The following is a 14048-nucleotide window of genomic DNA, read 5'->3' on the forward strand; positions in this document are numbered from 1 at the left end:
CCATTAGCAGATACAGCGTTGCCCAGGACTTGACTTAAAGTTTCCCCACATATGCTTAGAATCTGTATTAAGTTACATTAATCGCCATGCCTCAGGTTCCTCCAGTATAAAATGGAATGCCTGATGTGAATGTTAGAATATTTAGAGACAGTGTTTTCCAAAGTGCCCTAAGCTTACCTCTGTGGGTACACAGCATGATTTTGGATATGATACAAACATCTTTAAATTTTAATAGTAATATATTTTTTCCTAATAGGTAGTAGAAAAATGACTGTGAATAGCACAACACTCCCATGATTTCTCAGCTATTAATGCTTAGAGTGAAACTAAGCAATTAAGTGTAAAAATGAACAAGAAAAATATTCAGTAAATAGTCATAAAGGTGAACATGGCAAAACAAAAACAAGAATGATTGCTTTGAAAGAATCTCTAGCACAGTGGAAGATTTTTATTTTTGTTGTTTTTAAATTCTTTATGCTTTTTAAAAATGTTATTGTATGGGCCTCAAGTGCCAGCGTTGGGGTTAGTCATGGCCTTTGGATCATGGCACACTGTCATCATTGCTCTAGCAATGGTTTATAAGCCTTTTTGGACCACAGTCCCTTTCTAGAATCCGATAAATAGTATGGATTTCTTCCAAAAGTGTATATTCCCATATACAAACACAACTTTTATGTATCCTTTCTGGGTTTACAGGACCCCCTTGGAGTCTGTCTGTGATTTATGTCCTGGGCACATAAATTCAAGGTTGTGTCCACTTGCTTCACAGCCTCATTCTCTGCTTCTTGAGTTCATAGGTCAGCCGTTGAGCCTTTAAGCCACATCATCTATATTTCTGTAAGGAACACCACCTCCCTCACTGCCTGCCCAAGGCAAAAAACCTCCAGACCTGCTGCCTTCCTGCTACCACTTGGATTGCACAGAATGTATTCATGCCCCACCCACCCCCTTTGTAACAGAAATACCACAAACACGTCTGTGGTGGTGGGACTTATTGTGCTTTCCCTACCTGCCTCTTCTTCCCGTGGGAGCTGCAACTTGCTTTCAACAACGCGGTAACTCTACCAGCTGACATTACCATTGCAGACTGGTCCAGAAAGCGGCACCTTCCCCAAACCAGACCAATTAGACTCTTTTCATTTTCCAAATCAGAACTTGGAAAGAAAAGTGCATGATATGAAGCTCAGGAGAAGGTCCTTGCTTGTTAATTGTGCAGAGAAGAGTGCCATGTGTGGATGTATGTTTTAACTTTTTATTTTAAAATGCTTTCAAACTTACAGAAAAGTTACAAAAATAATACAAATTCCATACAAAGAACTCCATTGTATCCCTAACTATCCCCTCTAATACCCTGCTCCACCAATTGTAACATTTTACCACATTTGCTGTATTATTCTAGCTATCCATTTATTTACTGATCTCTATTTTTTTAAAGATTTATTTATTTTTTATTTATCTCCCTGCCCCCCCCAACCCCCCCCCCCCCCCCTTTACCCCTGTTGTCTCCTCTCTGTGTCCGTTTGCTGTGTATTCTTCTGTGTCTGCTTGTGCTCTTATTAGGCAGCTCCAAGAACCAATCCTGGGAACTTCTGGAGTGGGGGAGAGACAATTACCCTCTTGTGCCACCTCAACTCCCTGTTCTGCTATGTCTTGTTATTTTCTCTCCTCTTTGTCTCTTGTTGTGTCATCTTGCTGTGCCAGCTTTCAGCGTTGGCCAACATTCCTGCATGGGGCGGCTTTCCCATGCTGGGGGGCAATCCCAAGCAGGGGGGCACTCCTGCATGAGGCAGCATTCCAGCGTGGGCTGGCACTCTGCATGGGCCAGCTCACCACATGGGCCAGCTTGCCTTCACCAGGAGGCCCTGGGCATCGAACCCTGGACCTCCTATATGGTAGACAGGAGCCCAATTGGTTGAGCCACATCTGTTTCCCCATCTCTCTATTTATCTATCCATTTTCTGAACACTTGAATGTTTGCCGTACATCTTTATCCCTGGACCTTGTACATGGGAAGCAGGCATTCAATCACTTGAGCTACATCCACTCCCCACACATGCTTCTTGAACAGTTAATACTTCGTGTATATTTCCTAAGAAAAGGATATTCACTTCTATAACAACCTTCAGTGCAATCATCAAGTTATGCATAATGAACCTTCAAGAAATTTAGCATTGATATAAAAGTCTATACTCCAATTTTTTCATATATCCCAATTATGTCCCTTTGAGCCTTTTCTCCTCCTTGCTAGATTGCATCCATCTCCAGAATCATGTATTGCATTTAATTATCATTGTCTCTTTTTGGTGTTTGTTCATTTGTTTGTTTTAATTGTGCGAACATGTATACAACATAAACTTTCCCATCTCAACCACACTGAAGCATACCATTCAGTAGGGTTAATCATATTCATAATATTGTAGTACACACAACATAACCCATTACTAAAACTTTCCCATCTCCCCGGACATAAACTGTACATCCATTATGCACTAACACCCTCCTCACCCCACAACTTGTACTCAACTTTCTGTCTCTATGAACTTGAACATTCTCTACTTTTTTTTTTTGTACTTACTATAGGGCCTAAATTTAACACCTAAATTTGTAACAATTTTGTTTGCTTTGATACCAACTTTACTTCAATAATATACACAAACTATATTCCCATACCCCTGTCCCCCCACCTTTATGTAGTTCTTATCTCTATAAATGTTTTTGGTGGCATCTCTTTCTTCAACAGCATCCTTTGGGGCTGAAAATGCTTTGTTTTAGTAATCATGTCCATATCTACCATCATCATTTTCACTCCCTTCCCCAAATACCCAGATATTTATGAGAAGGGTGGTAATAGTTCTGATAAGTAAGAGGAATAACGATAACCACTAGCATTTATTTGTTTATTTAGAGCAATCATGGAGAAACCCTTAGCATTTATTGAATATATCCCAGGCACTGTACCAACTCCACTACATGCTACATGTATGCCCTCATTTAATATCCTCCGCTCCCTTATGAGGCAGTAGTATTATTTTCATCACTTTACATATAAGGAAACCAAGGGTATAGATCAGAAAGTTCTGGAGCCAATATACAGAACTAGACCTGCCACCCTCCAGACTCAGAAATTTTTTCCTCTTAAATTTTAGAATCAGTAAATTATTCATACAGTCTTTCTTCTCTGTTCAAAGCAATGAAAAGTCTTGCAGGGTCCCTGCCTTTTTTATTGTTTCTATCCTCCTTCTCTGTTATTACTTTTTTGTTCGTCCTTACCGAGAATATGTCCAATTTTACAAGCCAATATAGACATACATCCCTTTTTCTTTTTTTACACAAATGGTAGCACATGATCCATTCTCCTGAATCTTACTTTTTTCCACCCCACTTACCACTATATCGAGGAGCTCAGTCCATATTGATACATAGAAATATCATGTTTTTAAGCTTCATAGTATTCCATTGCAAGGATGATGTATCATAATTTTTTGGTTCAGTATCTCATTAATGGACATTTAGTTTGTTTTCAATCTTTTGCTTCACATACAGTGCTGTAATGAATAACTTTACACATAAGTCATGTCCCAGTTGGGTGAGGATATATGTAGGAAATATTTCTAGAACAGACGTGCAAAGGATATGTGCATTTGTAATTTTTCAAGATAATGTCAAATTGCTCTCCATAGACGTGCACCAACTTCCCCTTTGACCATAATGTATAAAAATAAGTTACATTATTACTGATGATGATTTCGTGTTCTTTTCTACTCCCACAACTAAAAGTTTCATATTCTCTAAAATGTCTCAAATTGCTTTATTAAAAAAAAAAAAAAAAAAGATGCTTGTGCTCAATTTCTGCCCCCACTTGCATACAAACATATATATCCTCCCCTACTCTGTATTTTCACCTATTTTGCTCAGAGCTCCCCCTAACTTCCAAAGGAAGCTAGGAGAATAAATGCCTTAGGGTCTGGAATCCTCTCAGCCTGTCATTGCTCTTTAACCTCAACCAGCAGAGGTGGTTGATCTCCAACCCAGTCACCACCAAGCTTTTCTATGGGATTTCCAATAACGTCTTCCTCCTTTCTATCCCCAACCTCCACACCCCTCCTCAAAGTCCACTGACCTGTATCCCCACCACAGATCCCCGCCTTCAACCTTCCTAATACTTTGCACCAATTACATCTTTGTTACCACATCACTCTTTCTATTCTTCACATACTTTGGGAGGTCAATGACTTTGTGGAAACCTAAAACAGATCCTCCTCAGGAAGTGGTATAATTCTCTTGGAATAATAGAAACAAGCCTTGAAGGAGTTCTTTATTTCATTTCCATTTTCAATGACCTAAACCAAAAAGAATCAATGACATAAAATGCAAAAAAACTCACTGTGATACAATGAGCAGTGACCAAAATTTGATAAATTAATATGGATATTCTCTTTTAAGTATAAACAAGTAAAAACAAAACAAAAACAAACATACACACAAACAAAAACTTAAGGAGGAATAGAAACACATACACCCCAATCTCTCCTCTTCACAAATTTATGTCCCTTCCCTTTCCTGAGGTCATTTTTAGATATCCGTTAATTAGCAAAGAAGAAGAACCAGCAGTGTGCTCATTGTGGTTATAAGGCTTTGTCTTCACAGAAACTCAAGTTCAGTTCAGAAACTTTCAAACATGGTTTTAAAGGCTTTTGTGAGTCAACTGTTAGTGAATCACAAAAGGCCTTTATTAATAAGCATATTCGGTTCATTATGGAGAAATGAATGCCTCAGAATAATTCACCAAATGTTTAAAGAGAAAACAAAAAACAATGTGGTAAACATATCAGGACTTGATGAGCTGTCTAGGTAATTGGTTGTTTCTGTGCACCTGGTTCCAAAGACAATATTTAATGTGTAATCTGTTTCATTTGCTTGGGGAAGTAAGTGTAACTCTACCCTCTGGATCACATCTGCATTAAAATTAGGGGAGGCAGAGTCTCATTTCAGTGAGTGGAAATTTATGCACACGAGTTGTCTTTTACATGGAGACAGCAATTATACCCCTAGAAATGCAGTCTGTGGGAGAAAATGACATATTCAAAGCTGGGGAACAAAAGCCTAATGCTAAGGGGACATTAACAAGGTTGGGAACCCCCTCCCAACAATTAACATGATCATTTACAAAATCTGCAATCTATAAAATTATTTTAAAAACATGTTTTTCAAAACAATGTTTTTTCCTATTTCTTGAAAAAAAAACAACAAACCCACAAAAAAAAGCCTACCACCAATTCAGCAGCAACCGTATAGAATCTATTAGCTACTTCCAATATTTTAACAAATAATGTTTTAAATTTCTTAGACTATAGTTCAAGGACTCAAACACCAGGGAATGGATGGTAGGTTGGTGGGTGACCCCTGGCTTAGCAGCTTTATAAGGACGATGGAAAAAATGTGGCCTAGAATTTTTCATTTTAATTTGAGGAAGTTGTGGTGTTCGAAAGTCAGAATTGTTAATTAGAATTCTAGAACAGTGAAACCTTTTTTTTTTTTCAAATCATATGCAAATAATGGTCTTTAATACAAAAAACCTGGTTTTAAAAAAAATGATTCGTTGCTTCACATTATTAAAGTCAAAGAGGACAAAGCAGGAACCACTGAAATGGGTTTTAGTTTTTGTTTTTCCTCCCTATCTTCTCTGGAGACTATAAGAATGGATGAAGAAAGATGTGTTTTCCTCTCTTATTTCCCCTGGGTCCTTTCCACCTGTGTGCTTCCTGGGAACACAGAAAGAACTAGCGACCACACTTTATTTCATGTACTAATTGTATTGCCAACAGAAAAATAGAAGGCCTGCTTAACTAAGAGAGAATATAGAAAGTCAACGAAACCTGTCATTTGCTTTTGCATTTTTCTAAGTTTTTAGTACTTGATCCTAATTTTTGGTGTATGTGTCTGTGTGCAATTTTTGTTTTGTTTGATTAGTTTCATATTTCAAATTCTGAGTGAAAGCACTCATATTTTTTATTGATCTATGAAATTTGGGAGTGGGCTAGAAAAAATGTTTTTTTTTCAGTTAATTCTGGTATATTCTCAGAAATTAATATTTATAGAGTAACTTCAATGAATCAAGCGTTGTCAAAAAACAAGCCACAAATTCTAAATCCTAAATTTTGGAAAATACTAGGAATTTTCAATGTAAATAAAAATGGGAGAAGCGGAGGTTTAAAAGTTTCTAGTACTTTTTGAACTATTAGAACATTAAAATTGTGGATATTGTAAAATTACAGCATGGTAGCATGATGTTTGGGAAAGGACATTATGGAATGGGACAAGAAACTTGGATTTTACATGTATTGGTTAACAAGGTTATCTCTACTTCACTCAAGCTCTGTAAGCCTTTGTTTTTCTTCAACATCTTAGAAGGTATGTAAAATGGAGGTGGAGCCCTGGTTTCATCAACAAATCAATGGGACATCCTTGTCTTCAACAGCAGCAGCAGCAACAACAATAAACAAACAGGAGTGGGCAGAGGAGAGAGGACTGACTGACCTCCAAGGTAAATGAACCATGAGAAACCTAAGAGCCAAAAACCATAGGTGGTCCTTGTCTGGATGTTGATTTGACAAAGTGATCTTTCTGAAAAATTCCAGGAAATTGGAATCTGAAATGGGGATTAGATGGTATCAAAGAATCTTTAACTTGGTTAGTGTGATAATGGCATTATGGTAACTGAAGTAGGTAGGGATGAGATGACAGGATGGATGATTGGGGTTAAGTTTTACGCCCTTTCCTCCAAAAGGCAAGCCTAGTAATTGATGAATCGAGTTGGGCCAGTATGTTCTGATCACTTTTAAATTTGGTGATAGGGATATGGAGTTCATTATACCATCATTTTTTGTTTATGTTTGACATTTTTTATTTAAAATAAAAACCCGACATCATCAAATCCTCAAAAAAAAGGAAACAGAAAAAAAGAAAGAGTGGAGGCTGGGTTAAATTTTTTTAACCACTAAAGAGTGGTTAAAAAAAAGCAATTTTTGTTTCATTTTAGTTTTCAAAATCTAATAATGCCTAGTTAAGACTATATGCCGATTATTAAATTTCTTTGGTATCCAACATGCAAAGAACTGAAAACTCACGTGGAAACAGACAGTTCATTGTGGGAAAACTTCTGATGAGCAATAAATCTATCCTTAATTTGTCAATAGGGAACCCCCCGACCTTTAGCAGTAGCAGAGAAAGCTTTTTTCAGATAGAAAGATCTTCTGAGCTGCACAAGATTGTGTGGAGTCACCTTTGCTGTGTGTTCACCCAAATCAATAAATTGCCTTTTTCTCTCTTTTCACTCAATAAGTTAGGCAGCCATTTTATATCCAGGAATAATCAGGATCACCAATGCTTCTTTTCCTTGTTGTATGTGTATTTCTTTTACATTTCAAGGTCCTTGCCTTTAGGAAGAGATTCAAATGTTTTCACATTTCACATTTTGAAATTCCAGTTTCTTAGACATGATCAGTAACATCTTTAGTAGTTAAAGAGTGGGACGTTTATTTCCTTCATTCCAAATTGGATCTCGTGTTAGGAACTGGAGGATTTGGTAACCTTTTGTACTGTGTGTGGTGGAGAACTCAGAGGAACTGAGTCATGGTTAAACTTCAGACTGTTCATAGGTTTAAAACTCATGTTTGTCAAAGAGAAAAGTAGAGTGATATTCAAGTGCTCTTTTAAAAAAAGATTTATTTTTTTCTCTCCCTTCCCACTCATTGTTTGAACTTGCTGTCTGTTTGTCTTCTTTTTAGGAGGCACCAGAAACCAAACCCAGGACCTCCCATGTGGGAGGGAGGCACCCAATGGCTTGAGCCACCTCTGCTCCTGTTTGTTATGTCTCTCACTGTGTTTCTTCCTGGTTATTCTTTGTTGCGTCATCTCATTTAGTCAGCCCATCGCATCAGCTTAGTCTTCCTCTTTTTCTTTAGGAGGCACAAGGGACTGAACCTGGGACGTCCCATGTGGTAGGTGGGCACCCAACTGTTTGAGCCATATCTGCTACCCTTAGGTGCATTTTATACTCTAATACTATTTGGCCCAATGTTAATATTATCCTTTATAGGGATGGACAAAATTGGCTGAATACAACTTATCTATAAAAGTTTAGTGCAGTTTTATATTATTGGGAGTATATGAAATATTATATTGAGAGTTTTTAGAATGAAATTGTCAACTATTTTACCAAAGCTGTACTTCTCAGTTCCCCTTTCCCCTATTCTTAGTGATTTTCTCAGTACAATAGAAATGAAAAGAGGCTCCCAAAAGAAAGGCAGCCAAGCCCACTGTAAAGTGGGAATTAACCTGTGGAAATCAAGTTAATCTTTAAAAGTTATTTTTTAAAAAGATTTATTTATTTTCCCCCTTCCCCTCCTCCTGCCCTGCTGTTTTTGCTGAGTTGTCTTCTCCTCTCATTTTCTCTCCTTTAGGATTTAATCCTGCTTTCTCTTCTTTTTTTTCACCAGGAGGCCCCAAGGATTGAACCCAGGTCCTCCCATATGGTAGGTGGAAGCGCTATCACTTGAGCCACATTTGCTTCCCACTTTAAAAGTTATTTGAAAAGAAGGAGGAGTCTCCTAGCTCCTAAGGGGACAAGGAGAAGCCAGGAAGGGAGCCGGGGACGCAGAAGGTTAAGGGTGGAGACCAGGGCAGCCCAAAGAGCAAGAGGGAGAAGACAAGATCCGACAAGAAGAAAAAAGATGAAGAAAAAAAGGAAAAACAGAAAGCAAAAAAGTCCTCAGTCAAAGACATGGACTCATCATCCCAGAAGAAAAAGAAGATGACAGCACAGCCAGTGCAAAGCAGCAGGAATTTCATAAGCCATGTGGTGACCATCCACCCTGTGCCTCTGACCTCTGCCCACCATGGGTGGGAACTCAATTTTTAACTTCCCTTCCCTCCCCAGAAGGAAACAGCCAGCTGCAGTGTCCAGTGTGCTGGCTAAGCCATTGAGCCCTCCAGAGCAGCTGGTCCACAAAATGAACCCACCCAGCACTGTAACCTCCCACTCATTCTCCACAGTGCAGAAGACAGCTCTGCAGACCTAGGACGCTTCATATAGATGTGTACAATATCTATTTATACTGTCTCTCCCCTCAAGCCCAACATGCTCAAAGGCCTCGGGATTTCCCACCACTTTGCTTTGCAGCCCAGGGAGTCCCAGTCTGCAGCTCATTCCATGCCACTTGGTGTCTGGCAGATGCTGAGGCTTTGTCCTCCTTTTGGCACCTTCTCCCTTTTAAAAAATTTTTTCAATTTTTTAAGAACTCAAAAAATAAAAGGTTTGAAGGTAAAGTAAAAAAAGAAAAAAAAGTTAGTTATAGATTGGAATTTCTACCTGGGCAGTGATCAACAGGAAAGAACCACAAAAGCAATCTCAGAACAAACAAACAAACAAACAAAAAACCAATCTCTTTATACTCTTATTAATAAAACTAGTACTATCTACTTTCTAGTGGAACAATAGACAAAGGGCATTAACTGAAAAAGAAAAAAAAGTTTAAATACATACAGCTAGTATATTTATAAACAAGGTTAACCTCATTAGCAATCAAATTAATGCAAATTAAAATATAACTTTTTAAACTTCCAAATTGGCAAAGGATAATAGACTGTGTTGACAGAGATAATGGAAGGGTGGTGAGATGGTCTCCACACTGGAAAGAATTCAATTACTCAGCAGTCGGAAATATGATGGGGATTCCTGCCTTTAGGAACCTATCCTAAAAAACGAGAGACGGGGTCAAAAGTTGTGGTACATCCATAGATATTAATTAGCCAAAAAATCATGCTTTCAGAGAATACTTATGACTGGGAAAATGCTCAAAAAATAACTGAAATGACTAAGAGAAAACTATCCAAAATATTAAATTTATTTTTTACACTTGACAATTAAATTAAGCCATTTTATCTTCCTTGAAACACTTTTTAAAATTTTCTCTGTAAATTATTTTTCTGTAATGAATACTGCATTTTAAAAATTTTATTTCTAATAGATTTATTTAGAATTGTTTATTGTGGTAACATATACACATCATAACATTTCTTATTTTAACCACTTTCAATTATACAATTTAGTGATTTTTAATTACGTTCACAATGTTGTGCTACAATCAGATTTATTAATTTTTATTATAAAAGTAATGCTGCAAAACTTTTAGGAAATACAACATAAGAATAAAAAAAATAAAGATAATGGTGGATGACAGTGGTACAGGGTTTCCTTCTGGGGTTATACGGGAAGCTCCTATACTTTCAATGTAACTTTTCTATAATCTAAATCTTCTCTAAAAATAAAGTTTATTATATGAAAAAAAATTTTGGATTGTGCCATGAATAATTTTTAAAATATTTTAAAATTATAATGCATATAGCTTTATATATTTTTTTAAAGATTTATTTATTTTTCTCCCCTCCCCCCTCCATTGTCTGCTCTCTGTTCCCATTCACTGTGTGTTCTTCTGTGTCCTCTTGCATTCTTGGCAGCACTGGGAATCTGTGTCTCTTTTTGTTGCATCGTCTTGCTGCGTCAGCTCTCTGTGTGTGCAGTGCCACTCCTGGGCAGGCTGCGCTTTTTTGCATGGGGAAATGAGGCTCAATGTGGGGTGCGCTCCTTGAGCATAGGGCTCCCCTATGCGGGGGATACCCTTGTGTGGCAGGGCATTCCTTGAGCGCAGCAGCGCTGCACATGGGCCAGCTCACCACACTGCCCAGGAGGCCCCAGGTATCGAACCCTGGACCTGCTATATGGTAGGCGGATGCTCTATCAGTTGAGCCAATCCACTTCCCCATATAGCTTTATGATTAGAAAGTAAAATCAGACTAAGGGGTGGTTAGGAGAACTGACATCTGGTTCCAGCCTCCCCTTAGGTAGCCATGAGACTTGGGGAAGTTACTTGATTTCTCAGGGATAAACTTTTTCATGTGTCAAAGGCAGGGTTAGGAAGCAATGACAGCTCTGGTTCATTCCAAGTCTGGAGTTCTATGGGTATGTGCTTCCCTGAGAGGGCAGAACAATAACAATAGTAATAACTTTGTTATAAAGGCAAAAAATGGGGACCAAAGTGTGCATTTTTCAGTAGGGGACTGGCAATACACACTCAAAATTTTAAAGATATAACATTATGTTAGTTAAAAAAATAATAAAAAAATAAAAGCAAAGGATAGAAAAGTGTAGATAGCATGCAACCATCTGTGCTAAAACAAAAATGAATATGTGGAGATGTTTATATACCTAGAACATTTTTGTAAGGATAAATAAGAAGATAGCACTAGGAGGAGGGAACTGGGTGGCTGGAAAACAGCGGTGGTTCTGGAATTTACTTTTCACTATTCAGTATAACCTTTTGTACTTAGATCCTTTGTATCATTTTTGGTATCATTTTTAAGATAATAAAATAATTTTTACTGGGAAAATCTTGTTAACAAAGGAAACTTGGGTATACTGACGAATGATATAAAGCAAACTTGTCACTCACTCATTTGCTTATACCCTTTTCTTTGTAATAATAAACTTTATTTTTAGAGAAGTGTTAGATTTACAGAAAAATTACACCAGAAGTATAGGGAATCCCCAACCTGCCCCTACCCCTGCAACAAACGTGGTTTCCCCTATTATTAACATCTTACATTAGTGTAAGATTTGTTACAGTTGATGAACCAATATTGAAGGACTGCTACTAAGCAAAGTCTATAGTTTACATTATGGTTACATTTTGTGCTGTACAATTGTATAGGCTCCGGCAAATGTATAATGCCATGTGTCCATCACTGCATATCATACAGAACAATTATATCCTTTTAAACACTTCCCTTGCCCGTGTCCTACAAGACCTCCATGAGTCAGTCTGGCCACATCTGTCCTCCTCTATGGCCATTTTGCCACTGGCTGCTTTCTCTTTAGCCAAACTCTCCTGTCATTTCCTAGAAATCACCAGCTCTTCACCCTCAGAAATGTCAAGTGCAGCATCAGCTCGTCAGACAACTTTGGAGGAATTCCAATCTGAGTTGCATAATTTCAAAACCAAGGGACCTCTGTGATTCAGCCCACCCCTTACTTTACACCTGAGGAGAAAGGAGCCTATGAAATCTGAAGTTCCTTGCCTAAGGTCACACTTCTACTTCGCCACTATATGTAATTAACCTCAGCAGCTGCTCTCAGGAGTTTCATTAAACAAAAGTGGGTTAATAAAAAGGAAGCCTTTGAATTTAAGATGCTGGTATAGTGGGCTACAGCAAGACGTAGAAAATTAATTTGATTTCTTATTCATGGAAATGTCTTCATAATGACAATGCTCAGAGGGACCCATCAGGGGAAAGTTATGTTCCCTAGAAATGAAAATCCACCATGGTCCTGGATTCTACCAAGAACCACACAAATTATATTTGAAATTTATTTGTTTAATTTGAGGGAGCAATTAATTTGATCGTCCTGAGGACATTCATCTATACGACTTGCTTTTAAAATCCACCTCTAGACAATCGAGCTAAATTAACCATAGTTAAGCAAGTCAGAAACTCAGAGGGTGAGGAGGAACCTGAAGGGCATCTAGCCCTCACAGCTACGAGGAAATGGGTCACAAAGAATCTGAGATACAGGCAGAGCATGCAGATCAAGACTCAGAGCCCTCTGGGAAATTTTCTTCAGAAAGAAATGGACCTATTGGCAGAGCACGAAACTGCCAAACTCAAAATTCCTTCTCAACATTGTGCCTCCCACTTCACAAATACAAATTTACACGCATCCCTTACAATTAGGCTTTGTTCCATGACCGTCAGACCCTTAACAAATATGGACATTTCCATATTAATATCGTTTATTATTATATGAAAGAAGTTTGTTACCGAAAACTTGAAACACACAGACATATGTAAGAAGAAAATAAAAGTCAACCGTAATCCACAATATGAAGATGATTAGGATCCTGGACATTTCCTTCTCGTCTTTCTTCTTTCTGTCTAGTGAGTGTGAGGGATACATGTGTGTGTAAGGTTTATGGAACTGGAATATTTCCTTTGTAGTCTATTTTTTTTTGGTCCATACTTTTAGTTTTTGCATTGCCAAAGTTGTTAGATGATCATTCTTCTTTTTGTTTTGTTTTTAGTAGTAGCAGGAGAATTTAGCAAAAGTAGCAGAAAGTAGAGAAAGTAGCAGGAGCAAAAGTACACGCTCAAGACGGGAATGCTGGGGCTACGGGTGCTGCTTTTTGGAGGCTGGGCTTCCCTTCTGCCCCTCCATGTAAATGGGGACCTGTAAATCCCAACATTCTCATTGGTCTGACTCATGCGAAAGAGAGATTGGACATCACAACTTTTCACTGGCTCTATGTTCCTCAGAGTGGGAACTGTCCAGGGGAGTGGTCAGTGAAGCAGGTGGTGATCAGGTGATGGGTGGGCCTTTTGTCATCTGGATTCTTCCGGCATTAGGCTTGGCAGGTGATTTTCCACTGCGGTTAGGTATTATCTAATGGTGTTTCCTTTGTTCCTCCTACCTTTTCCTTACCTAATTCCACACTCAGAGAATTCCATCTTATTTTTAAGGGGTGAGATGATTATCCTTTTACACAACTTTCTGTGTGAATTAATAATTATTTTCATAGCATAAGTTCCTGAAATGGGAGTAATATGTCAAAGGGTATAAATAGGTTTGAGCCTTTTTGTGCATATCACCTAATTATCTTCTAGAAATAGTTTTCCAGTTTATGCTTTCTGCAGTAACTGATGAGTGTCCCTTTTAAATCAATTTCACCAGTACAGACTAGGATTAATTGCTGAAAAATAGTGTGAAATATTTTGTCTGAGTTTTGTTTGAATTGCCTTTCCTTCAAATTTTAGAAGGTAAACTTTTTTCTAGAGTTCTTACATATAATTTTAATTTCCCCGGTCTATTTGTAGTATTTGCCCAACTTATATTAGCAGGCTCATTTTATTGATTTGTGCTTTTTTTTGTTTTGTTTTGTTTTTTTCTTTTCCCAGCCAACAAATATTTATTAAGCTCACACCATATACCAAGTACT

Source organism: Dasypus novemcinctus, chromosome 7 (assembly GCF_030445035.2).
Source record: "Dasypus novemcinctus isolate mDasNov1 chromosome 7, mDasNov1.1.hap2, whole genome shotgun sequence".
NCBI classification, from domain to species: domain Eukaryota; kingdom Metazoa; phylum Chordata; class Mammalia; order Cingulata; family Dasypodidae; genus Dasypus; species Dasypus novemcinctus.